At 47.7% G+C, this 13,844-nt stretch overlaps 1 protein-coding gene across 2 annotated transcripts in view; it reads left to right on the top strand.

Annotated features, from left to right (window-relative positions):
* Window positions 1-13,844, top strand: part of Alg7 (Alg7 dolichyl-phosphate N-acetylglucosaminephosphotransferase) — a 110,342-nt gene that overhangs the window by 43,752 nt on the left and 52,746 nt on the right. The gene's annotated exons all lie outside the window — the stretch shown is intronic.

The raw sequence follows: 13,844 nt of genomic DNA, 5'->3' as shown, positions 1-13,844 counted from the left end.
CTACAACGGCAGATGAATTTAATTCTAAATCATGATGAAACAATGTATTAAGACGACGAAAAAACTAGGGAATTGACAATTAACAGTGGCCTTGAACGAAAGGTTACATTACCCCCTCCCCCCAGACGACTGGTTTGGGGTTGCGAAATGGAAGTGTCGTTGTTGGATCTGGCAAGATTTCAATTCTGAAGCCGCGGCTCAGGCGACCAGACCTTCTCTTTTAAAGTCTTCATAACCCGGGTTGTGTTGACTCTGAAACGGCGACTGTGTACGTGAACCTGGAAATCGTGCCGGGGCGAGGACGTGCGCCTCAGAGCACGGTCGTTGAGTCCCAGCTTAATTAAAATAACAGGCTCCTTTGTTTTTCGATCGCCGTCTAGCGAGACGAGAGAGGAGCTGACGAGTAACTAAGGCGTCAAAGTGGCAGCCCTGACTGAAAGGGACAGTTCCACAGTTTAAGTTTTCATCGCGATGTAAATCCGCTTGAAATTCAGGGATTTGATTTACGAAAAATGCGTTGATATTTGTTATTATTATTTTGGTTTTGTCAGGAGAAGCTTTCCCACGGTCCGAGGTTCGACTGAAGTTCAGAGTAGTAAATGCCTGAAGGCGACGACTGTGGGCGTGTTACAGCTTATGGAGCTCTTCATTTTGAAGTCTGATCTGTGATCATTCATTATCGATGTAGTGATCCGTATCGATCGAAAATCTAACATCGCTTGCGAGTGAATCAAAATCCCATGCTAACATTGTTAAGAAAGGCGAGGTTAGGCTAGCATGTGTGTTCCTTGACCAATGGCGAGAAGATGCTGAGCTGGGGGGGGGGGGGGGGGCTGAGCCCTCTTGAACAGTAATCACGGAGGAATCGTAGCGCTAAAGTATCAGATGTTCAAACATTTCACCAGAGACCCACATTTCATTTCGGAATCGGAGGAATTATAATTGCGAGTGAGAGATTTGATTTGTATTGGGTAACTAATTATGAATTGGCGAAGACAATGTGTTAGGAAATGTAAGCGTAGCGTAAAAGTTCTGGAACCTTCGTCAGAATTTAACATTATAGCTCGTCGATGGTCTTGGAGTTCCCCGTTTTGGGAGTCGCGGCAGCGATCAGCCTTCACGTAAGTTGCCCGTTTTTGTTGCCCTGTTTAAACCAAAATTGGAATCTGCCGACAGATTTTAGCAAAACTCAGGCGGACCGACGGGCAGAACTGTTTGTTCTAGCGACCAAGCGGTCTGACGTGCTTATTTCCTTGAATCGCGGGTTGCAACCCACTCGTCGCGATGGGGCGATCGCCCGGGTGACAGGCCCAAGGAGGGAATGAGAAAATGAAGAGTTAACGAGGGACGTTTAACTAAGAGGTAGTGAATTGGACAGCGCGTGTGGCCAAGTGTCAGTGATTCATATTAAGGTAAACGAGGCTGAGAGTACCGAGCTACTCGCATATCATCCGGTGGTCACCGCTGCCCCGGAACATAGGTCAGTTAGACTTGTCCGAAGTCTATTTTAGGTCAGAGAGTATTTGAATTCCCTACTTCTTGATAGTTAAACCCATTGGTAAGTGAACGTCGATGATACTAGCGGGTAATCGTGCGGTATTTTAGAACGCTAAAAATTCCTGGTACTGACAGTTTGCAGTTTGCTTTACAGCCCCTGCACGGACTGTCTTAGACTGACCCGCCTACTGAATGTGCTGGAGAAGTTGCCTAATCGACATGCCAATTAGCCAATTTGGATCATAACCCCACGCTTCGAATTTGTGTCGGTATTTTTGCTAGAACTCCCTTGTCGCAAGGCGAGCGAAGACGGATTGACGGCTGGTTAAGCACTGGGCATTACGTGAATCAGTAACGGGGTCTGGACTTAAACAACTTGACATTACAGTAATCTGTTTAACAACGCTGGAAAGAGGCATGTAATCCGTTTCGGAATTAGTGGTACGCGTTCTTAAGTTAGAAAGCCTCGTTGTGCATCCACTAAGCAAATGGTCCCGTCAGTATCTTCCGCATAAGCGCAACAGTACACCGCAAGAGATGTAAAACGTAAGCTTTATCTCTTTAGAGTATCAGATTATTCATTTTCTCTTTGCTACCCTCTTTTTCAAACAGGGAACGAGGAAATTGGAACATAATATACACACTTTCCATTGTCATTACTACAATACGTTTTTAAACAATGTAGCGTAGATGTGTGTTGAAATGTCTCTAAACCCTCTAAGATTCAGCTAAGACAATATGTATTACCTGTTTTAACAATCTGCGTTTGCTCTCTGGGTACGGATGGGTCTTGTACGATTCTCGGAATAAAGCCCTCCCCCCTACAGCAGTTGGACTTTGTACAGTGTTTAGAAGAGCTTCGTCCTCGAGAAATAATTGCAGAAACAAAGAATGTACCCGCGTTAGTGTCGGTCCCACCTCACTAATCCGCCATCTTGTCGAGAATTAGAAAGCGGGCTTTGGGGTAGCGTGCAGTGGCGTACCTCATTGTCTTATTCCGTCGCACCGACAAGAGTTCCTACTGGAACATTCCCCACGACATTCTAGAAAGTAACATAATTTTCTGTTTGTTTTACAACGCAAACTCGCCAAGTCATAAGTTATGATTCTTATTCGCCCAGTCAATTGTTTTGCACGTGTCTTGTAAGCTTTCATTTGCAGTCCTTTTCCAGATGTGGGGGGGATTTTTCACTTTTCTGAGTTGTCACTACAATGCAATCGGTTAGGAAAATGAGAATTTTGTATTTTTCGTTATTCTCTTTTCTGTCTGCTGGTGGCATTAGTGACTCAGTTGACTTTAACTTTGTTGTTTTATATATTTATGGTTGCTGTACGTATTTAATCTGAATTATTTCTTCTGATACGAAAAATCGTACCGCAAAATAAGGAGATTTTCACAAACTTCTCAGGTTCATTACAGTCTCATCAAAATATCAATCCAGGAACTGTCGTTACATTAAACTTTGTCGAAATGGATTGAGGTGTTTCCTGTTACAAAAATGAGCCATCTAATTTGAAACTTTCCTGGTACTTAAAAAATATCAATCAATTATTTCTCACCGCTAAAGAAATATCCCATCCTTTTCTCTGTGGTAAACATCTCAGGGCTTTTTCCTCTTTTTTCCGAAGTAAAAAAGATACAACCCGCCCATCATTCTTCCCTTCAGCCAACCGCAGAGCAGATTAAAGGTTAGTCAAAGCAGTGCGTCTCGAATTATCAGCCAATAGGAGGAAGGCGCCGAGAAGCGGGAACAGTTTGTGTGTACGTGCCTACTTCTTTTTGGTATTGCAGAGGTATGCATAATTACAAGTTTTTGAAGTTGGGGCGGGGGGCGGGAGGGGGGAGAGCTTGGGAAAAGCTGTGTGGGGGAGTGGTGTAGACAAACATTCCTTTCCACATACCTCTGTAATGCTACTGCCTCGCCTTTGCATCCATTGCACCTGTTGGGCAGGGGTGTCAATTACCAACATGTCAAGGCCAAGGAGGACGCTGCAGGTACAACTCTGCTCTCTGCCACTTAAATGCCGGAAGAGATCTAAAAATCGGCCAATCCCGGGATTACATTCGGCCTTCGGCTGAGAACGGCGTCGAATGTTTGTTTGGTGTCGAGCGACGTTTCGGCAAACACCGCACTTACCATTTTCAATATAAATTACATTCCATGTGTCTGGCAATTTCGTCACCAACCCTTGTCTCACTGAATTTTGTTAAGACAAATCTTGACGAATATTGAGGACGAGATGAGTGATCGTAAGAGGGTAACTAGAAGAGAGATGGAATGGAGACCACGGAAACGATGGATAGACGACGTGGAGGACGATGGGAGTGAGGGGATGGAGAAGAATTGTGAATGATAGGACAGAATGGAAAAAACTCGTCGAGAAAGCTAAGACCCACATAGGGTTATAACGCTAGAAGAAGAAGATGAGTGATCGTATAGGTTCGCCATTGGCAGCAGCCCTGAGGAAAGGCTTTCGCTGTACCGCCAAAGGGCTCACAGTAGTCGTCGATATAAGGTCGGGAATTCACGACGTGAATCTGTGGATTGTGGCGGTCACGTGGCGACGGGTGCACGTATTGCGATATTCTGTGGCAGAACCTGAAGATGGTGGTGATGGTGCCTCCGAAACGTGGTTACCGCCTGTAAGATAGACGGCGCAGCAACGCACGTCGACCGCGGTAGACGCGAGGGCGGGTGGCCGACGTCGTACAGAAAGTGTGTACGTAAACGCAGACACACGGAGACATTTAACATCTGTGTTTGGCTCATTCTTGGCATTTAAATGAACCCAGATGTATACTCGATTTAGTTCACATTTTTGACAGAAAATTAGTTGTGCACCGGGTGTTGGTTGGGAAGCCTGAGGGGAAGAGACCGCTGGGGAGACCTAGACGTAGATGGGAGGATATTGTCAGGTGGGATCTATGGGAGACAGGAGTTGAAGGCGACTGGATTTCGTTGGCCCAGGACAGGGTCCGGTGGAGGGCTTTGCTTATTTCGGTGATGAACCTTCGGGTTCGGTAAGCCATCTAGTTAATTATTTAATAGAAAATTGTGTTTGCTACTTGAATTAAATAACGTCTGTAATTTTAAGATTTCGGGCAATAAAACGTAAATAGTTTAAAGCAAGATATTCAGTAGGATAAAAAAGAACTTTATATGAAAGGACGAGAATGTTTTAAATACAGAAAATAACAGTATAAGTTTCTTGGCTGGCCTGCGTGTGGAATAATTCCAAGAAATTAAAAAAGATCGAAACAGACCTAAATTTCTAATTTCTGACGAGACGAGGAGAATGAAGAAAAAGTGTACGAAGTGTGAACGGGTGCAGCGATAGACAGATAAAAGAATGAAGACGTGAGAAAGTGTCTCCGTATTTTTCGTCAAGGAAAGCTGGTGAGTGCAGAACAAAATGGAAGGAACGTTTAGATTTAATCCTGCAAGAAGGAGTGACAGAGGTCGACCGATGTCTCACAAAGGGCGACGAAGCCGTACGAACCACCGGAGAGAAAGTGCCCTGCCCGTTGCACGTAAGTCTTCGAGCTGTCAGCTGCCCACTTGAGCACAGGCGAAGTTGTCACGGCGCTTAATCAAGCAACACGCCATTGACACGTGTGAGGGGGTGGAGGTACAACTCCGCGCGTTCGTAACCCCAAAACTCGGTGGAAATGAAATGAGTCATCGGCCACCTCATCTCCTTGGAAGGACCCCTCCCCTTTGCCGTCGGTCACCACGTGGTGGAATAAAACTCCGGTCTTGTAGCCCGGAGCACAGAGCCCGGCTCCGGCCCGTGTTTAATCACGCGTTAAGGGATAATATTAAAGTGGGTATTGGGGTGTAGGTGCGTGCATGTACATGTCGGTAGCTTGCCTGGCGACCGGTGGGTGTCGCCGTGCGCGGGCTTCCTGGGAAGCGGCTAGGGTCTTCCCCCGGTCGGGTTCAGATTTCCTGTCGTGTCGTGTGGAGGGTTGATGGGTGATTCACACGAGAGGCTGTCGAGGGGCGAAATTTTGCATGCTCTTGATGTGTTTGGTAAGATAAGAGGTGACAAGGGGACACGGGGTTGCCGCTTGCCGAAAGTTCGGAAAGCCGTCGACGTTCGATGCGATGCGTCGTTGAAAGCCTTCTTCCGTATTCGCGGTAATAACCAATTCGTTGTCCTGGACCGGCGTCCAGTTTCCCTCGAGTCTTCGATCGTCAGTTCACCGCTACTGGTCCCTGCCCTTCGGTCGGCCAGGCAGTGCAGTGCATTGACTTGAGTATCGCTGCATCTGTCCAGCTCTGACTGCGCCCTCCCGCCATGTTAACTGATCTCTCTCCTTGGTACGAACACGCCGATTGACTGTCGGCGACCGAAAGTCCCGAGTTCCGTTTCGGTTCTTGATTCTCGAGGGTACAGACTCTATCCACTGCTGCTGCTCGTGAAGAGATCTGTTTGCCGTTTTGAAGGTGGCTCTCAGGCTGCGTCGCCGAAATTTCTGGAGGAACCTGTAACACCGACAGCGAAATATGAAGTTATCTGTAAGACTGTAGTCCTGTTTTCCGCTACACGACTCGCTGCTTGGCAGACGGGGCTCAATCCCCGCTCAAACGAACAGCGTAACTGAAGAAGACGCCATGAGAACCTGAAATCTCACCAAACAATGCAGCTGTTCCCCTGTCTCTCCTCCTCTGCTCTGTGTTCGAGCTGAGCACGTTTAGTGTTTGTTATCGTCTACTTAAGAGACCTTTAAGCGTCGGGCCGTGGCCTTTCCACCAGAATGTTCTTCCCACTTCGTGAGGAATGAATATTGGGGTTGGTAATCGGGCAGGAGACACTTACCATGTGCTTTTTTATATCTCTCACCCAAAACCATGGCTCATGGACTGCACAGAATTGAAGTCTGGCCTAGATAAGGCTTAGTCGTTTACGTGATCCGGTGCGCGAAAGTAGGCCTATTGTCAGAACACGTGAATTTTCTTCAGCCCACTGTAGTAAGTGACTCAGCTTCACAGATAATGACTGAGCATATAATAAGGTATTTCAAAATTAACTCAATTTGCATATCGTAATAAATTATCTTTGTGTATCTTACATAAGGCGTTCTATTCTTAGAATGAGAGAATGTAATTGCGAAATGTTTACTAGCAGAGCGACATAACAGCATGAAGGCTGTTTGATTGTGGTCTCTTGTTTGATTTTACGTTTTGCGCAAACAAAAAGTTACTCGAAGTTGCTCACGTCTTTTGCTCGTGACACGGTCGGTCTCCGGAGCCAAATCCGACAGACTCGATTTTCCCCTGGGATTCTCGTAGCTGCCCCCTCCACGAAATCACCGTACAAACCTGGCATCCGATAACTTTTTGCCGTTCCTCGAACGCCAGAATAACCGCAAATGTCGTCAAGGATCACGCGGCCTTAGGTGGGGGTGCGGGTAACGTATTTGTTGATAGATTTTGGGCCAAATGGTCGTTGGGCGGGTTGAAATTCTAAAATTTCTTCCCCTGCAAACCTCTGGGTTATGCAGCCCTCGGACACTCGGAACTGCGTCTGTGGCGAAGCAGCCAGTGTGTCTGCTCTGAGGTTGATGATGATGATGATGATGATTGTGTGGACGTGAGATGAAATTCTTGTTTGCTGGAAACTGCGGCATGGGAGGGCAGGAAATGACGCAGAGCTTCGCTGATTACCAGCGCGTTGCGGATGGATCACATCAAGTTGACAGCGAGCCACTTGGTATGCGATTCATTATGACGTGAGGTTACTTACTAAGGAAGTTCTTAAGTAGTTGTTGACTTTATAATTCTGTCCTAAGTAGGTAGAGGGCGACTGAAGTGCGTAAGGTCTTATGCCGCGTCAAACGGATCCATCTCGCTGAACTTCTCGACGTTTGGGTGGCGACTGACTTGTAACATTTGCCTGTAATGTAACGTGTTACAAATCGAGCATTACACAAGTGAAGACAGCGAACGGAGCCGCTCGATGCGAGCTGCTCACGCTCGCGGGCGCTCCATCGTGTTGTCGGTTTTTTCGCGAATCCCTTTGAGTGTTACATTACAAGTCAGTCAGTCAGTCAGTCGAGCGGCGTCGTAACGAGCATTCACGAGTTCTTTAGATAACAGTAGCATATTAAATGAAACAAAGATAACACAACCTCCACGTCCGACATATTGAATGAAATGAATGGAGCACACATGAGCACAGTCGAGCCGAGCGTTCAAAACGAGCTTTCGATACGCCTCACCAGTTGTGGTGTAATGTAACATGCTCGCCGCGAATGTTACATTACGAGTAAATGTTACAAGTCAGTCGCCACCTTTTGAGAACGGTTTCTGATGATGAACTTTGATGTCTACAGAAATGGGTAATGCGATTATATAATTTTTATATTGCGGTTTGTGCTAGCCTCACCCTGCATCACATGGGAGCAGCTGAGGGCAAGAGCAGTTGTATTCTCTGTCCCTGCATGTAAATATTTTTCAAAAACTAACTCAGCATGGTCGGGCGTCTCACAGTTGCACGGGCAGTTAACAGCATAATTAGGCGTGAATAAACAAAATAGGGCGGGAAGGGGGTCGAAGGTGGAAAAGATTGCATGTCCAAATACTTCACACCTTCACCTGGTATTGTTGAATGACGGGCGATGCAGCTCGAGCGGGAACCTGACCGACATAAGGCCTTAAACTGGTTCGCAGGAAAACTGGTTTTGGGGATAAGAAGTTTACTCAACTGATAAAATAGCATTTGCTAAAGAGGATCCATCGATTGTTACATGTGTGTGTGTTGAACGATCTTCAGGAAACTGAAAACTTGTTGTGGCAATGGTAAACCACAGTCTCATACCTTAAAGTACCCAAGTAAAATCCTGCACTAATGAATGACTGAATTAGTTGGTAAGTTAAGGTCTGTCAGTCTGTCCGTCGGGTGGTTTGTTGGAATGCGATACTGAGGAGATCCACGATTCTTCGTTGGCGCAGTGAGGGGAACACCGAGTTGCCTTCGTGGTTACGAAACAGAGTTTAAGTGCGTTCTGATATAATGTACGACCTCTCTATATGCGGTGTGGGCCGAGTGCATGCAAGCAGGCCGGAGTCTTGTGAAGGATTGGCCGGCCTCCCAGGCACTTCACAATTAGTCTCATTAGGCGTCAAACATTTCAACACACGAAGACTGTTTGAGGAATGTGTGGGCATTGTCTGAACTGATAATCGTCTGATGAACTCAGACGTGGGAGGATAAACAGTCCGCCATGAGGAGTGGTCTTCTGACTTCCAATGCACACGTCGTCCTCGCAGACCGGATACGCAGTGCTGGCAGGCTTTTGTGAACACGGCTATGAACCTCGCTGCTCCACAAAAGGCGGCGGAAGCTGCTTGGTCGACGCCGGTTCGGCGAGTCATCGTCAGAGGCAGATTTTAGGGTCGGGCTCTCGCGGAATAAGACGTGACTTGTGAATCACCTGGTACCGGGAGGTTCCCAGATGTGTTCCACATACCTGCTGCTGCGGGAGGTAATGATGCCCGTTTGTCTTTCCGCCTCCGCTGCTTTCTCCTTCTTCTGCCTTGACCCGCGTACATTCCGTTTCGCTTACTGCGTCGCCTTTTTCTGTGCAGAAATTTGTTCTCTGAATGAAGTAAGCGCCGTCTGAGACTTCACGCGCCTTTTTGTCACCGTGTTTTCGGAAAGACGTGGAGGTTGAGCGGTTAAGTCCTGCTTCGTAATCGGGAGGTTCCTGTGTCCGGGAGCTGCCTTTTGCCACACGATTCATCATTCTGACGCCGTTTAACTCACGGAGCTGAGAAAGCGTCATCAAATAGAAACGTCGACAACGTAGTTTTGAAACAATTTCGGTTTCCATGTGTGGGGCTGCCGGCGATCCACGAGGCCGGGAGGGCGGTTCATTAACGGGTATTCAAGCTGATGTCCGTCTCGGCTCGCAGTCGGTGGATCGGCCTATATTTCTTCCTCTAACCCTCACGTCAACAGACGAAACAAGGTAATAGCAGCAGCGGTAAAATAACTCAAAGGATATGAAGATGAGTGAGTGGTGGGGCCTGCCACTCCCTGAGCCCCCCCCCCCCCCACCAAACACACCCACTCCTGCTTGTGCACTCTTGGGCCACCCAAACTGCACGTGTCGTTAGACTGTCTAATCCCTCGGCGTTGGACAGCGGCGGTTCACAGTCAATGTGAAGTTTTTGCAGGCGGATAGACGCCGACTTGACACCGCGGACGCAACCATTTTGTGAGTGCTTCTGTGCGGATTATTTGCAGTGACGCGATCTTCAAGCTATCCAATTAAATCGAAACTTCGAGGAGACTTCCTCTCTGAAACAAACGTGAGTGCAGTGATGTAAAGACGCAGACATTCACTACCGTTTCCCAAAACAAACAACGCGACCGGTCCTGTTTAGGGGAAGACGCTGGTGGCTCTTCGCCTCGTACCTGCGACCTTCCTCCTCGCTTGTTATCGCCCACCCAAAGTGCTGCTGTCGGTCTGGGTGGGTTCCCGCCTTATCTGCGAGGGATATCATGGCATTAGTCCGCTCGGCCAATTTGCAGCAGGCGAGCAGCCTTCGCCATGCATGGGAAAAGCAGGGTCTGACTTTATCTCCGGGAATTACTCCAACTCACCTCGTCATACTGGCTAATTTGTTGGACAATTATCCGCATTCCCAACTCGACTCCATTTGTTTCTGCCATCACATAACCCGTAGTGTTACCTTCGCCCTCTAGCACCAAGATTAGATCAATTGGATGCTTTTCCGACGTTTTAGCAGCGAGTTCCAGATGTTTCTTTTGTGCGGAGTGTTGCGTCTTTCGGAGGGGGCGGGGGTTAATTTATTTGTTTGGTTACGGATCGCCATAACTTTACTGCCAAATGAATCAAGACACTTACAGACAAACAACGGACTTAGACGGTTTATGCAACAGGCACTGTGCCATCGTGGTATTAACAGATCAAACATTCACATTCGTCTCGCCTCTTCTGATCTGCTTTTCCTTCGCAAGCAAAACAAGTACTTATGAGATCGGCACGCCGTCTTTGTGTGCCCCCTGCGAACGTCTAATTGATTTTCACGAAATTTGGTATTAGCATCGCGCCATTGGAGGCCTCACGATCTTCGTGTGTGCTTTTATTTTAATTTCTGCAGCCAGTAATAAGAAAATGGCGGACGCGCGAGCTTGTGAGCTGGGAACGACAGCAGCAACACTTGATATAGCATCGTGAAATGATGAGCAGTTGGTGGGCGACACGCCGACTCGTGTGAAGTTACGAACCCAGGACTGTATGAGAAGTCTGCGCTGAAGGATCGTGGGCTTCATCACTCCTGCCATGAAATGAATCTAATACATTTGCAGTTGATGTAGCGTCATTAAACAGCTTCTTGACCAAGCAGATTAAGTAAGAGACAGAAAAGTGTATGCAAGGTCGTGACCAAGAAGAGCACACACGCACTCACACGTAGAAGAACGAACGAGCTTAGTGGGAGGTCTGGAAGCTAGTTACAGAGTTATTTTAACTTGGTGGAGTTATGGAAGTAAATGTGTTTACACAAGCATTTTTATATCGGAAATATAAATTAACAGACGTTTATAGCATCAGACACACATCTTTAACACTCTGAAACACTTGGCAGGCACCGAAGCACCACACATCTGCCGACTTGTTAATGTTTTTTTTAACGTGTGATTTCCCTCAAGCTGGTTGATGACGTCGCCGATTTCCAACCCCCCCCCCCCTCTCTCTCTCTCTCGTAAGTGATGTGACCTCTGACCCTTTGCGTTCTGTTCTGACGCTCGTGATTTTTACGCGAATTACTTTCTATCTCAACTGGATCGAGTGTTAACTTTTGAATTTGTCATCTGTCCCATGTCCCACCCTCCTCAATTCCCGTCGCCGCGTGAACATTTCGGCGAAGAAGGCGACATCCGAAGCTGCTCAACCCGCTCTTTTTTCCATCCTCCTATTATTTTAACCAGAAACCCTGACCGGCACTTACTGCAGGCCCCGAAAGACACTGACATCTTCAACTTCCGTCTTCTTCCATTTGGCGCGTCGTCCGTAAATAATCGAGATGCGTTTTAAAGGAAGGAACTGGTTCTTTCGCGGTTTCTACAACCGCGCTGTCGACCCGAAGCAGCTTTGTCGCAACGTCGGTTCACGCGGACTTCGCGTTACTTCTGTTGGAACGGGGAGGGGGGGGGCGTATTTGATGGCATGCAAAATTATTCGTACGCAGTTCCAATAAAATCTGTGAATTACTGCAGAACATTGCGCAAGCACGCGGATAACGCGAAGCGTGGAAATGAGACTTACGAGAATTACGTAAGCAGTTCCGGGAAATGTGACGACGAAGGCGCGTCGTCACGTGCCGCGTGAGCTGAGAAAAGCGTAATTGTTTGGTCGGAAGTGATCAGAAACTTCGTTTCTGTTGTGCCGGTTTCGCGTTGTGCTGAACAACATGGCCGACCCCGGGGCAGAAGCTAACCGGCCGGAACGTGCGCACCTGGTCCATGGAATCCAACGCGAGCAGTAAGTGAGGCTTTGCCCCCAACCGCGTGGTGTCTTAGCACCGCCCTGCAAGAGCGTCCTAACTCAGTCAGACGACGAGGAACATGGGCGAACACTGGCTGTCAATCCGGTGCATTTTTCAATTATGTGCTCTTTTTATTATTTCGTAATGCGGAAGATATTGCGCCTTGCATCCATGTAGTTGATACTCCGGCGCTGTTTGTGCCTAATTTTTACGCATGGTTGGAATTTCAGTTTTGAAAACACGCGAACATACAAATATCACACAGCTCTTGTTACGACAGTAAATCTGCGTATGGTCTTGTATTCGTTTCTCAAACAGGGCAATAAGTTACGTAACTGCATCGAGCAAGCAGAAGTCTTTACTGACGGAACTCTGCGTCAACGGAACGTTGGGCACGTTGCATTGCTAGAAAAGTTTGTTTCGTATTCCGGCAGCCAAAAAATCGTCCGATTGCTTCTTCCTAGATCCGAACCCCTGTCCTTGTAGCGATCGTATACGTTCTTATCGCAGGTCGCTCGTCATCTGCTCCGAGGGGCTCCGATTGGGTCGTGTATGGGAGGGCTGCAACTTTCTCCTTTTGCCACGGAGCGCTGGGCCTTCGCCCGCTTCTGTTTTGTTTATTCGTTATTTGTCTTACAAATGTTCTCAAAGTCAACGTGTCGGATACGCGTAGCTCGGCGCTGAGGTTAAACTGGAAAGAAATTATCACCTGGCGCAGGTCCTGTAGAAACTTTCCATTAGCCTGTTTGTCCGCGTTTTTCTTTCATAGGCACCGCCGACCACGTGGTCCGGTGGATACAGAACGCGCTGCACGCGGGCGAGAAGCGCTCTCCAAGTAACGTCACTAAGTCACGCTTCGGCACGCTTATGTTACGTAAGGCTCAGTTAATTTTGGCTACTTGCAATAAGTTAGATCAAGTAACGACACTTTAGGTTAAGTTTGGATAGGTTGGATTAGGTCACGTTTGATTTGGTTAGGTTAGGTTAGGTTGTTTAGTGGATTTTGTTTGGTTAGGTAACGTTTTGAAAATATTTGTGACGTTTTGACACTTATGGCCGTAATTCGTCACGCTTGAGTACTCTTGGTCACGCTTAGATACACTTGTCAAATCCTCGTCGAATATCAAGATTAAGACCGTTTTGATATTTTATTTGGAGTGTACTGTACGCGGCCTGCTGCCGTCCCTTCCAGCAAACTTGTGTTAAGTGACTCGCTCCGAGGTTCCAATTCACAAAGTTCAGCGGCCAAAATCGCTGGAACGCAGTATACCGATAGGCAGAGTTATATTTGTAAGCGTTAAGCAAGTTCCTTGTCAAAAATTTCTTTCTTCTCAGATTTTACTGACTTATGAAACACTGTGATGTGCCTGCGTGTCCTTTGAATGCGGGTGGTACCGGGTTTGAATCTACACTGGAATTAGTTTTTCCACGCAGATGCTCCGTCCGTCCGTCCGCCCGCCCGCTATTGTAAATGAGCTTGGTGTTCGGTGCTAAAGCTTTCGATAGTAAAAGTAGAAACCAGGGCAAAGGACTGCTCTGCCTTTCCTGTTCAGATGTCGGTGTCGGCGTGACGCTCCCTGCCTTGCCAAAGTAACAGTCGACAGGAATCTAGGGGTGGGGGTGGGGCGCGGAGTATCGCGCGCGCTATGTCACAACGAGCAAGGAATTGGTAAAGGACCAGGGCTCGGTACATCGGTGTTGCTCCCATGACGATGGCGTCATCGCGTGAGTGCGTTCGTCGGCGGCAAGCGGTCTGCAGGCCCAGCCACCAGCTCTGATGCCCTCTCACTGCCTAATCTGCAAACCCCTGTCCAGTGCTTAAGG

The sequence above is a fragment of the Zootermopsis nevadensis genome, unplaced genomic scaffold, assembly GCF_977971745.1.
Source record: "Zootermopsis nevadensis isolate Lab colony 2312 unplaced genomic scaffold, Znev_1.0 Znev_ptg000016l, whole genome shotgun sequence".
Classification (NCBI taxonomy): Eukaryota; Metazoa; Arthropoda; class Insecta; order Blattodea; family Termopsidae; genus Zootermopsis; species Zootermopsis nevadensis.
This window is presented reverse-complemented; position numbering and strand designations above follow the sequence as displayed.